An 11,927-nucleotide genomic window follows, 5' to 3' on the forward strand; every position below is an offset into this window, starting at 1 on the left:
GTACACAAAGTAAAATAAACCACTGCGTTGGTGATTTTTTTTTATGTTACTGTTCTATTGACATTCCTTTTCCAAGACCTGGTCTGTCATTAACAGCATACCAGACTTACTGTAAATGATTACTGCAATTTAAAAGTGCAAGAGAACAGACAGTCACGCACCTTCATATTATGATTTAACTCTAAAGTTAATACTATTTTGCTCTCAAGAGCAGTTGCTAAAGAAAAGAAAAAGTGTGTTGGTTTCTTTAGTGAAGAAATTACTGTATGAAGTACAATGTTCTCTCACTCTGAATTTTGAGGTGTTTAGAAGTATACAAAGCTCTTACGTGAAATAAATCTACTACACACTTCCTTAATCTCAAATTCTAAAGAAAATCTGTTGGAATTTCTATCTAAATTTGAACCAAAAATCTCCTACGAGAAAAATTGTGAATTGATCTCCAATAATAAATCATGAATAATAAAAAGGAAATTTAGCTGTGACTTTAGTTTCCAACTTTTAGCCTACTTTTTGGTCTCGCTGTAATAAACACTCATAACAGTGCCATACACAGTCGATCCATGTCAGTGATGGGATTTATGGCTCTTTGAGGGGATCCGGATCTTCGCGATCCGTTCCTTTCAAAGAGCCGTTCAAAAGAATGGCTCTTTTGGCTCTTTTTAAATATTTAGTCAGTTTTAAGAAGCCAGCTTTGGGGCATCTCAGTTTATCCTGGAAATAATCACTGGGAGGTATTATGAGGTGAGATTTGTAGTCAAATAATTAAAGCTCAGATATCACACACCAATATCTGAGTTTGAATTATTCTGAAATATTGATTGTTACCTCATTTCTCATGTGTGGACTATATTCCATAGGGTTGCACAAATCCCTCTGCTTAGACAGTGACATCATTATTTTGATTTACCTTTAGTACAAAGTGTGTGTGTGTGTGTGTGTGTGTGTGTGTGTGTGTGTGTGTGTGTGTGTGTGTGTGTGTGTGTGTAAAACTACGTTGACTTATGTTATTCATACAATACCTACTCACAAATAAACATAAAAAACAAAGCCGGCTGCAATGAATTTCTGTGCAAAACAGCTTTTACTACTTCCACACAAACACTTCCACACAAGAACATTGTTATCACACAAGAACATTTTGATAGAAAACTAATTTTTTTTTTAAGTAGATAAAATTAGAATAAATAAAATGGAAATGTCTACATACAACATACTATTACTACTGTAAACTTTGCAAATAGAATATCAGCCCCTTCAAGTCAATGGACAATAACAAAGTGGGCTGCAATGAATGTCTGTGGAAAACAGCTTTTAGTGAAAAATTTCTATACAAGTACAGTATCACAAAAGAACATTTTTAATGATTTTAAAATAAGTTTTAAATGAACACAAAATGCAATGTAAATGCATGCACAACTAATAACTAATATCATCACGCTATAAAGGGTTGGCCTGCGCTGGGTGCGCCCCTCCCCCTATAACTGTTCTGTCTCCTGGAGGAGCTCATTTGTTTGAACACGCATAGGAAAAAAGAACGATAGAAAGAACGGCTCCTCTCCAGTCGCGACTCGGCTCCCATCGTTCATGTTTATGAGCCGTTCAAAAGAATCGGTTCGTTCGCGAACGTCACAACTCTAATCCATGTAGAGCCAACTTGTCCACGCGCCGCTCTGTGCGCACGCTCGCGCTGGATGAAGAGCTCTCGTATTTCTTGAGAGGAGGCGGGATCGGGTTTGTGCTCTTGATTCTCGCCTAGGAATGCACCCGAGGTGTCCCAGCAGATCCTGGACTTCCTAAAGATGGACACCTGGATGTGTGTGTACATGATAGTGGGACTTCAGCTGTCCGGGAGTTTCGCGTATGACGGTAAGAGAGCCATTCAAACGGTTCCTGTTGAGTCCCGCGCTGTGAGATTTGATAAGTCAAAATGTAAGACTGATTAAATTAATTCAGAGTTAAGCAAACATCAGAAAGAATAAAGTGTTTGTGCGTTTATGAGTTTCCCTATGCTGTTTCTGCAAGCTTTCCTGTATTAGGCACAGTATATTACAACAGAGCTCAGAGTGTTTACGTGGACGCTTTTGGGGCTGTTTGGGGGGAAAGAAGGGGGTAAATTCTCTAAATCCGGGGAAAATACACTGAAGTCTTTCATATGAAAAGGCACTGATGATTTGTCACCACTAGGACACTGCGCTCCTGGATGATTTGCTCAATACTGATGAGTCTGACCTCAGCTTTTGAATGCATCGTCTTTAAGACCATGTGATTACCGACATAAATAATGTAACGTCTTCTGGAAGTGAGTCAAAAAAGCGCTGGGATGACTGTCAGAATTAGCAATATTTCCAAAGAAGCAGACATGTTCAGTCTTATAGCTATTATATGCTATATACAGTAGCCTATATCATAGCTATATATACTATAGCTATTATTTCTCATTCATTGAGAGTGTATATTTGAATAATTTAGATAACTTTAATCTTTAATACCTCGCACATTTAAAATTTACAGTTTATTAATTATCCTCTCATTTAGATAATTTTGACCTTTAATAGCTTACATATTAACAGTTTCCTCACTATCCTTTAAGTTAGCAAGATAGAGACTGTACATATAAAAAAAAATGTACGTGCCTACTTAAGAGAATTATATTTTTTCTTGATTGTGTTTGTTGAGTCATTTGGAGGCCAAGTCAAATCTTGCATCTCAAATAAATTGCTTATGTCAACAGAATAAAATATCAATCATCAAAATTTGAAACAGTGACATTGGATATGCATTACAGAAATTCTGCATGCAATATCTGGATCCACTAGTACTAAATCATTATTATGCTGGTGTTGTGCTGTCCCTCAGGCTTTGACACACTGCTAGATAGCTGTGTTTGACTCTGCCAGAAGGATTTTTAATTTTTCATCTTCAGTTAGCATGGGGTCTGGATTAGATTTTTGGAAATATGCCTCTGATGTTTTGATATTTTTCACATTTTAGGGGGAAAACATCTTTTTGTGTTCAGAGCTGCAGACTATGTCCACATTTCCATTGCCTGATATGGTTGCTTGATGCCTAATGTTTATGCAGAACTCATGCAACATATTCAGCTAAATAAGAGCAAAAACTTAAAATCAACATGGAGGGGTTTGAAGCATTTTAATCTGGTTTATGTTTGTATCATGCTGGTTGGCTGAGGGCTCGTTTTTGGGGTATTTTGTTTATTAGTAAGAACAAAAAGTACACATTGCTTCCAAAAAACATTGTTAATATTCCAGCAGAAGCAGGATAAATCCCTTTAAACTTTTAGTTTCTCTGTCCAAGATTTTTTGTTTTGTTTAGAGAATTAATTAAAAAAGCAAAGAGGCTTGCTTGGACTCACTGAGACATGTTCAAGAAGCTGCAGAGATGCATGTGTTGTGGTGGTATAACTAATTGCTTTATTACCAGTTAATCTTCATTTCGAGGACTGTTAGAGTTCAGGACTGGAAATGTAATTCAGTATAATGTTGACTGTGTGAGGTTGTGGCTCATGTCATTGGGTTTAGATTGTGGTTGTGGTCCAGATGTCAACTGTAAATACACTGGAGGTCCAATTAACAAGTATTGTCAGACTCGCATATTGGATTTATTTGCATGTGTAAAGTCAGTAAAATAAATTAAGTTTTACAACATTTCGGTGAATTGCCTCAAATGCTGTACATTGTTTATTCACAAAGACTGGGTGGCTATTTGTGTTTGTGTATATTATGGCCTTGTTAACACAAACACAGATTTATGCTGGCTAAAACATGAAGCCGTTACAAGATTAAGACAGTCCTGACATGAAAACCAATATCAGTGTATTTCATGTGCTTTTATGTAGTTGTAAACTACCCACATACTCAAACATGATTTTTTTTTCAATCTGTCTGAACTAATTGTTTTGACTAATGTGATAAATCAGTATTAGCTCTAATTTACAAGAATCTTTTAAGTGAGCTAGCTTGTTGCGTATGAGAGAAAAAAAGATCTTGAGTTTAGAAATGGACACTGTTGTTGTTGTTACATTGATATAAAACAATAGTTTCAAAATAGAGAAAGAAAGTTCATCAAGACAAACTTTGATCTGGATCTTTGCTAAGGAACTGTTTTTGTGCTAAGGTGTTCTGGACGATTGATAGGCCATTGTGCGGTGGCTGATAGTTGGACATGAACATAATAAGTCTGTGCCTGATGTCAGACTGTAGAATGAGGTGAACTAACTTCCACACACACATGAGTCTGTGAGGCTGGAACTGTTGCAGACACTGAACAGAGGGAGCCTGAGGGATCACACTTTCTGATGACGTCCATCCAAGAATGAGCCGTGTTTAAGCTAAACATTGTAGGAGTTGTGAAATCTTTTGTGATCCTCAGGACTGGGGCAAAACAGAAGATGCAGCAGAAGCTATATGGTTTAGTTACCATAAAGTGGAAACTCCCATTTTATATCTGTGTGTGTGTGTGTGTGTGAGAGAGAGAGAGAGAAAGAGAGAGAGAGAAACTGAGCCAAGTTAGTTGAGTATTCTAGGTTACACAACATTATGCTGAGCTTAACAGAATGGAACAGGAAAACTCATCTGCCAAATGGAGCAAACACACACACCTACACACATGATCCCTGTGGAGTATTTTCCATGATAGAAGTTGGAAAACTGTGGTCTTGTCATGATTCGCCTCTAGTTCTGCATTAACATTGTGTGTACGTGTATATGTGTGTGTGTGTACTGGTGAGTCTCTTGAGTTCTTGTTACTGCATCATAGGGAGCTTTGATCTAACTTGCTGTGTGATCTGCCATCCACACACTTACACACACACACACACACACACAAACGACAAAAGAACAGAACTAGAGGGAATAAAAAAGCGAATAAGCATCAATTTATATGCACTGAATACAGGCTCTTGTTTTTTGTGTTTGATCCCAGTCTAAGAGGGCGATCTGTGGTTTAATGGAGTTTTCCATGTTTTTTTGAAGCTGGTCTTGTTTTAAGTTTCTGGATCACTTACTTTCAGATTGCAGTAAGTACAAGACACAGAATTAGATGGAATAGAACACCGAAACCTATTTCTGTTGGAGAACATTCATGTTTTTTTTTCTTTTTCTTTTTCTGCAGCATGATTGATGGAAGTTGAAATTATACGTTGACTGTTGTAAAAGAGCTTCTGTCATGACATTCAAAGTAAATAAGCGTTGTAAAATTAGCAGCTACTAGTCTGGCCTCTGAATGAAGCCATGCCAACATCTATTCCATCTAGTCCTTCCGTGCAAAGCATGATATCCTAATATAGTGTTATATGTTATTTTATTTGGCTGCCATTTTCACTGCATCGCCATGTGACACACTGTAATTCAATACATTACCTGCAGGGGTCCTTGTTGTATTTCATGTCATGTCATAAATGCAACAAACCCAGATTTCAGATGTTATCTATATAAACCTCAGAGTAAAAAAAAAAAAAAAAAATCTGTAATAATAATACAAATATAATTGCAAGAAAGTTAGAAAAAAAAAACCCATTTATAAAGTTAAAATGTTCACACTGCTAAAAGACAACGTTTAAAAAGAGAAGTAAGATATAAAGTTTCAAAAGAAATACAAATAGGGGTCGGTAAGATTATATAAAATAAATATTTAAAAAAATCTTAATGTTGTAACTTATTATTGCAATTTAAATGAACTCTTTTCTATTTAAAATGTCATTTATTATTTAAATGAACTCTTTTCTATTTAAAATGTAATTTATTCCTGGGACGGAAAGCTGAATTTTCAGCAGCCATTACTCTGGTCTTCAGTGTCACGTGATCCTTCACAAATCATTCTAATACGTTGATTTGCTGCTCAAGAAACATTTTTTCATTATTATCAGTCCTGAAAACAGTTCTCTTGAACAGACTTTTGGACGGTGTATACAATTACACATTTTTATTCTGAGGTTTCCATATGTTAGCAAACTGAACTCAAAAATACAACAAGATATTACAACAAAAACCAAACGGTGGTTTGCTTTGTTCTAATACATCCACTCACAATACAAATGATTCTAGCTGAGCTGAATCTGATATTCTGCGGTAATGCCAACTCTTTCTTGCTTTTGCTGTCCTAAACTGTTTTGCAGGCTCTGGATACTGGCCATATACTGATGATGAAGATGTGCGATACACAGGTGAACACGTGCAAGGACATACTTCATTAAATGCACATACTGATCTCAAAAACCCATTACACAGAACTTAAACCCATCTTCTCTCAGTAAAGCACTCTTACCAAATCATCATAACACATGAGCGCTGCTGTCAGAACACATACATTCACAACACAGCGGACACATCTCTGACTGCCTGCTTAGGCCTCAGGCCTCTGAGTGCTTCTTCTGCTACTGTGGCTGTGCTTCTTTATCTGTGTTCATGTTTCTCCATGCATGTCTGGATCGTCAAGGTAAGTTTTGGAATGACTCAGTGTCTTTCTTCAGTGTTCTTGCGTATACGTGTGTGATGACGTGTGTCTGATTCTAGGTGTTCCATGGTGTGCTCCAGTGAAAGTGAAACATGGTCACATCAGCTGCCAGACACCACGCAGAGAACGTTATAACAATGTTCTGGGAACTCGCTGCAAGATCCGCTGTAAGACAGGCTACGAGATGCACGGCAGCAGCGAGATCCTCTGTATGGCCAGCAAACAGTGGTCAGGAAACTACGCTTGCAGAGGTCTGATATTGACAGTCACATATAAGATCATATTGCACATGAATGCTGACTCACTTCAGTGATTAAGATGAATTAGTGCATATTCAGTTCTATATTTTACTGCAGTTATTTTGCAGACATTACATATTCACACATTTTTGTTATTTTTATTTACTTTTTATTGTTTGTTCTTATACACTACCATTTAAAAGTCTGAGCTTGACAACATATTTAGATTTTTTTTTTAAATAAGTCTCTAAAGCTCACCGAGGCTGTATTTATTGGATTAATTTTTGTTTAGTTTAATGCTTTTTTGTTGAAAAAAAAAATCGTAAATAAATAAATAAAAATAATAAAATACATAAAAAGACCCCAAACATTTGAACAGAAGTTTTATTTTTTATTAAGAGTTCTAGTTATTGGTAAACTTAAAATTGTTTTTCAATTTGCTTTATTGATTATTTTGATTAGCAAATTGCAGTTTTATTAATTTGTTTAGCCATGTGCTGAAAGTTTGATAGCTTTATTAATTTTAAGCATTTACTGATGCTCAAATTATTATTAAGTGTCACAGTTGGATCCTCATACCTGAAGGCATCTCAAGACACAACTTAGCACTACTCACAGCCCGCCACATGATGATCAGCAGCTGTATGACACATGGTTTGATCTGGATTGTCATTAGTGATTATCCATGGATAATCCGTTTTCACCAGGGCATGAATTATATGTTTACAGAGGTCCGCTGCCCTAAACTGGCCATGCCATCTAACGGAGGTTATAAGTGTTCAGATGGATCGTACTTCAATTCCCGCTGCCAGTTTTTCTGCTCACCAGGGTACACGCTTCGGGGAGACAACAGTGCCACCTGCCAAAGCAGCAGAACGTGGAGCGGAGGCAACAGTGTGTGTGTGGGTGTGTAAAATGGTCATTGAGAACTCATTATTCTTGATTTACAGATATGAATCCATGACATAGTATTAAGGCATGAAAATGTATTTTGTGTTTCAGATGTGGATCCCCCAGTTATTAAGTGTCCTAATATAAAGGAGAAGACTGCTGAACCAGGAAAGCTCACTGCCAAAGTGACTTGGGACACACCAGAGGGCAAAGACACGGCAGACGGCATCCTGACAGAGTCAGTGTAGCAGTTTAATCCTCAGCATATATGAAATTAACCATGCCACTGGGCACATTCAGTTCACATTTAAATCTAATCAATCAAATCAATTTAATCCAGATTGTTGTTGTGAGAAAGAGACTGTTTATTTGTGTTGTAGTGTTATACTGAAAGGAAAGTCGTCAGGCTCACACTTTCCAGAAGGGAATCATAAATTATCATACACTGTGTTTGACCGTGCTGAGAACAAGGCGACCTGCAGGTTCAATGTTCGAGTGAGAGGTGAGTTCTCTTGAAACTGTAGCTTTCTAAGCTACCAGTTACTCATATTTTAAGAAGTGAAAATACAGCCAAGCAGTTCTTTAAAAGTGCTTAGCAAACTATGAGCATCTAAGAAATGTTAGCTACAAAACCTCTGAAGCTTTTTAAATGCAGCAACATCTATTTAAATATACAGTACTGTTCAAATATTTGTGGTCGGACTCTGTAAGATTTGTTCATGCTTTTGAAAGAAAACTCTTATGCTCATTTATATTTCACTTGGTTTGAGTTGAACGGTAATGTTTTGAAAAATTACTTTAAAATAACTGTTTTTATTTGAAAATATTTAAAATGTGATGAATTAATTTCAAGATTCTTGGAAGAATAGACAGTTCAAGAGAGCATAATTTATTTAAAAATTGAAATCTTTGTAACATTAATATATTATAAATATATTATACTGTTGATGTAATGTGTTAATTTTATGCATCCTTGCTAAATGAGTGTAAAGTTCATAATTTTGAGCAAATAGTGTAGCTATCAGATTATATAATGTAGGCAACTGAGAAAGCTAAATCGTTTTGAGAACAGGGAAACTACTCTCACATTACTGAAAAATGTCATTGGTTTATTTAGTTGCAGAACATTGCCATAATACACTGCATTTGCATTGACACACAATGTGTGTGTGTGTTGTGTGCATGTTGGCAGTGCGTCGCTGTACTCCTCTCTCTGTCCCTGACAATGGCTGGGATGAAATGTGACAGCGCTGGTGATATTACGGTGCCACGTGTGAATTCCGGCTGTCTGGGCGGCTACGAGCTCAGGGGCAGCGCTGCCAGAGTCTGCCAGTTTAACATGGAGTGGTCTGGCCTGGAGACTTCCTGTGCCGTACGGATAAACACATTAACACCTCACAAACACCTGCAATCAGCTTAAAAGAATTCCTTGCATTATACATTATACCTCTTTATATGTAAGATTACATAGCACTCCTCAAAGAATTATGCTGCCTGATTCAGGTCAAAGAGTTAAATCTAATATTGAAGGCAGATTGTTAGAATAAACGATTTTCCATGACAGAATTATTAAACCTCATGTAAAATTCATGATCTTGCTCTTCCTGTCCTGCACTCTGATGAATAACATCGTAATCATTTGTTTTATTAAAAGCCATGAATATTAATGTTGGTGTGCGATCTGCTGCTGCATTACTGGACCAGTTCTATGAGAAACGGCGCATTCTGATCATCTCTGCCCCCTCAGCTGCCAATCACTACTACAGATTCCAGATGACTAATTTACAGGTATCTGCCTTTTATTCTCTATATATTATTGTGTGTGTGTGTGGTGTGTGTAGATTATTTTCCACATTTTCTACGGTATAATGAAAAAACAAGCATAAAAGTTTTAAAAGGGTTTTTATTAATTACATATAATGTATTTGTGTGTAATTTATTGAACAATGTTGCTCAATCTTACAATCATTTGTACAATTACGAAATAAAAATAACAATATATCATTTTAAAAAAATGAAATGTAAAATTTGTTATAATTTAAATGTGAAATATATTTAGTAAATATTTAATATTAACTTGTACAAATTATGGTAAGTCAAACTGAAACTATGTGCGAGTGCACTGAGGGCCAAAAGCTGCTTTAAACACAAAGGATGTTCCCACCAAATGTTGATTTAATGTAGTTAAGGAAATCTATGAAATTAATTTTGACAGCATCCTCATTTTACAGCATTTACACATGTGCCTAAAACTTTTTAACAGTTCTGTAGCTTTGCAGGTAGACTTCTTAAAGCATCTTGGAAATGTTTCCAACAGTTCTTCTGGACTGAGTCTGTCTCAGTTTGTTCTGTTTCCTCAAGTTATTCCAAACAGACTGGATGATGATCAGATCAGATTTCTGTGTGGAGCACTGGCTGTTGTCAAGACAAAATTCTCACTGGCAGTATTACAATTAATGGCAAAATGTATGTTTTGAAATGTAAAATGATATTTCCCACTGACCTACAGCAGCAAAAGATTTTTTGACAAAAGAATTACTGACTTAAAACCACTTTTAGTCTGTGAAAATAATAGGGTTCTAATAATTTTGGCCAGCACTGTAATATTAAGATGATTATATTTTAATATTGAAATGATTGTTAGATTCATTCTGTTATATAAATAGAGAGAGAGAGAGAGAGAGAGAGAGAGAGAGAGAGAGAGAGAGAGAGATGATGATGTTACAATACTTTGAAAGATCATACATATAAGCAGCTAAATTGGAATTCTGTATTGTGTGTGTGTGTGTGTGTTGTGTGTTTGTGTGTGTGTGTGTGTGTGTGTGTGTGTGTGTGTGTGGCGTGTGTGGTTCAGCATGCCCAGTGTGGTCTGGACTTGAGACATGTGACCGTGATTGAGTTGGTGGGCGTTTATCCAGCTCAGATCGGCCGCATCAGACACAGACTCATTCCTCCAGGACTGGCTCTACAACTCAGGTACTTCATTACTATATTTCAGTCACTTACAGTCCTTAGCTGACACGGGGCCTGGTGCGAGCTAGGAGAGGGCCCCCCCTTAAAGCATGGGGCCCGGTGCAACCACACCAGATACCTCAAGGACAGCCCTGATAATACTAACAATGATATACAACAACTACTTTGTATATCAACGTGTAGTGCATTCATCCCAATAGTAAACAGTGTGTTTTGTTTGTGTGGGGCAGGTTGCTGTTGCAGCTGTCTCAAAACTCATTTAACTTGGTGCTGCTGGACAAACAGGGAGTGGATAAGCAGCGCTACACTTTCCCCATCACAGCAGCAGAGATCTTTACCACCATTGACACGTTTCCCCTCCGCACTGAGGAGGCCATTCTACAGAAAGAGGCTGGACAGAGCTGCTAGATGTATATACAGTACACACATCTGTTTCTACTGGTTATAAAGCTACCAAACTACAAGAGAGAGTCTGTATTGAGCTGCTACATCTTATCACATACTGAAAACATACATACATGGACACACATCTCTAAATATGAGTCTCTGTTGTTGGTCTTTTTTATATTGCTCTACTCTATTTTATTTGTCTGGTGTTTCTATTTATGTCAGAGTAGACAGTCTACTTTTCTTAAGAAATACTGTCAAAGCAATATTAATGCAATAAAGGCCTGTTTGATGATTGACATTTGAGAGCATGGGACTCAGCTTTCTTAAAATGCCAGTCATGTTTATCTTGGTTTCCTGGTTTGTTACATAATCATGCTCAAATTGAATCGAGTACAACAGAGATATGATTAATATCTTTTCAATTTATTATGTGTGGAATGACATATTAAATGTCACAGTGGTAAAATAGTTTAGGGTTTTATTAAGAATTATATATTAAGCATTATATATTATTAATTATATTTTATTTAATATTAATTAGGGTTTTAATTTGACATTGGTATAAACTAGTTTAAATGCAATAAAAAATAAACTGATCTTGGCCTTAAAAAGCTTTTTAAAAGTCAGTGGAAGCTATTTTGTTGCCATGTGAAAACTCTTGTGGACACACACACACACACATATACACACATATATACATATATATATATATATATATATAATATATATATATATATATATATATATATATATATATATATATATATATATATATTATATGCAAAGGTTGTTGCTTAAGCTGTTGTGGTATTCATTCACACTTTTTCTAGATTATGGTTGTAAGAGTAGATTAGTTTTTTTTTTTTTAATCCTGATACAAAATGACCAGCTAAGATTAACTGACTAATCATATCAGCAGCACACGTGGAAGTGTGAATGAATACTAGTCAGGTGAAATCA

The 11,927-nt window shown here is 36.3% G+C and overlaps 1 pseudogene; it reads left to right on the top strand.

The window, feature by feature from the left end:
- The first annotated feature begins 1,601 nt into the window (after positions 1–1,601).
- LOC113108719 (sushi repeat-containing protein SRPX-like) lies at positions 1,602–11,265 on the top strand (annotated as a pseudogene).
- The last annotated feature ends 662 nt before the right edge of the window (positions 11,266–11,927 follow it).

Source organism: Carassius auratus, chromosome 9 (assembly GCF_003368295.1).
Source record: "Carassius auratus strain Wakin chromosome 9, ASM336829v1, whole genome shotgun sequence".
Taxonomy (NCBI): domain Eukaryota; kingdom Metazoa; phylum Chordata; class Actinopteri; order Cypriniformes; family Cyprinidae; genus Carassius; species Carassius auratus.